Genomic DNA, 2,347 nt, shown 5'->3' on the forward strand with positions numbered 1-2,347 from the left:
TTTGTATCGTTTCAATCGAGCAGATACCAGTTTATTTCAACCAATGCATTGAAAAGAAACGAGAAATTTGTAATGAAAGGTTTAGTTTTTATATTTATCAGTATTAATTTGATATTGAATAGAAATAACTTATTAATATGGATGAGTTAAAATTATTAGTTTGAAAAATGATAAGAGCGCCCTCTACAATAGAAATAACAAAGATGGCGGAACGTAAACAAACCACCTCGACCGCGAAATTGAAAATTTTCTCTTATTTCTTGCTTATTGTACTCTATAGTCCGCACCCCGTCTGGAAGGTCCAATTTTGGAGAATAAAACCGCGGACTATACAAGCCTTTCTACGGTATTCAAAGATCTAATTACAGTGTTGAATTGGTAACATTTTAGAATAAGTTTATTTAAAGGATTGATAAGTTTACCGGATTGTATATAAATTTCCGGGCTCAGTAAACAACATCACCGTAAAATTTAGGATGTGCTATTCTGTCTGAAATAAGTTTTTTACAGGAACAGCCAAACTTGCAAACCAAATCTTTGTATCTATGGAAGAATTTAGTAAAGGTATTATGTTATTTGTGGTAACGAAATCCCCGACTTCAAAATTTACCAGTAGTACATAGATTATGCTCATTGAAATCTAAAATGTCACCACAGACATGAGCATAACAAACAAGTTGGGATATATAAAGTGCCAGAGGAACATCACCATCCAAAAAAGGAAAATTAACAATAGGAAAGAAATATCATCCCTTTTGTCGTAAATTTTTGTGTAGAGTTTCTGGTGAAAAAATGAAATATCTAAATCTAGGAAAGGACACTTATTGCTGTTAATATTTGATTTATTTAAAGTAAGTTGCTGTGGGTAAATTTCAGCAGTATATTAAGAGAATTCTTGATTATTTAAACGAAAAATATCATCAAGATAACGGTAAGTGTTGTTGAATTTATCAATTAAATAGAATTTAAATGGGCCTTTACTGAGTTTGGCCTTAAACTGTGATTCATAACAGTACAGGAACAAGTCTGCTATTAAAGGGGAACAACTGGTGCCCATAGGAATACCTACAATTTGTCGATAAACTTTATTGCCGAAATGTACATAAATGTTGTCAAGGAGAAAATTTATGGCTGTAATCATCTCATTACACCTCCAGTAAGTATATCTAGCATATTTACCTTTCTAGTTTGAGAAAAAGGCTTTATATGATTTGTAGCAAATAAATTTGCAATTAGATTTCTCAAACGACCATTTAATTAAATAGGAAAACTTTTGTTTGATAAGATTGTGTGGAAGTGTAGTGTAAAGAGTGGAAAGTTAAAACTCTTGTGATTGAATATTTCATAGTTTAAGATAATTATATTATGATCATGTACAGGTTGTGCAGAGATTATGTGTGGGAGTTAAATGGCAATCAAACAAAATAAAATCAAAAGGGTAAGACCAAGGTAGTAAGGATTTCAAATGTATAAGAGAGGCGAAAGTTACCAGAGGGACATTCAAACTCACAAGTCGAAAATAAACTGACAACACCATGGCTAAAAAAGAAAAAGACAAACAATAGTACACAAAACACAACATAGAAAACTAAAGACTGAGCAACACGAACCCCACCAAAAAATGGGGGTGATCTCAGGTGCTCCAGAAGGGTAAGCAGATTCTGCTCCACATAAAGACATGAAGCAGATTGATATATCCACTCATGTAGGTCATTTTGAGAAGTGCTGATCTTGCCCTGATTAGGGTTATTTGCTCATTGTTAATGACTTTCCAGCAACTGTTAAAATATAAAAAATCTTGTGACAGAACTCTTACTCAGTGATATATATCCATAATAGATCATCCAATATTGAGTGAAGATGGTCAATGGTTAAATGACTACCTAATTAAAACCAAAGCCTTTAAAATTAATATTTGGTGATTGTATGCTTATCTCACAGCAAATATCAATCAGCTTTGTAAAATGTGTCCAGGTGAATGTTACTTTGTGTGCTAAAATACTAAAAATAGACTTAGCATATCACTCATGGATTAAACAGAATGTTCATTCATACCATTGAAAATGTTCCCAACCTGAATATAAACTAATAGGATATCAAACTTTTGGTCCATTCATTATTTTACATGACTGGCCAAGAACTAAAAACATGATGCTTCACCAATCTCAGTTGTAGATGTAAATTAAGGGAATGTGGGGAAAACCTTACTGATACAGCAACAAATCAACAACATCTAGAGGGCTATATACAGTCTTGGACATGTCTATACAATTTCTCATACTTATTACAAATGTTTCAGCAATGAATGTGTATACAGGTAAATATGAAGAATATACAAAAGTCAAAC

The sequence above is a fragment of the Mytilus californianus genome, unplaced genomic scaffold (assembly GCF_021869535.1).
Source record: "Mytilus californianus isolate M0D057914Y unplaced genomic scaffold, xbMytCali1.0.p SCAF_4, whole genome shotgun sequence".
Taxonomy (NCBI): domain Eukaryota; kingdom Metazoa; phylum Mollusca; class Bivalvia; order Mytilida; family Mytilidae; genus Mytilus; species Mytilus californianus.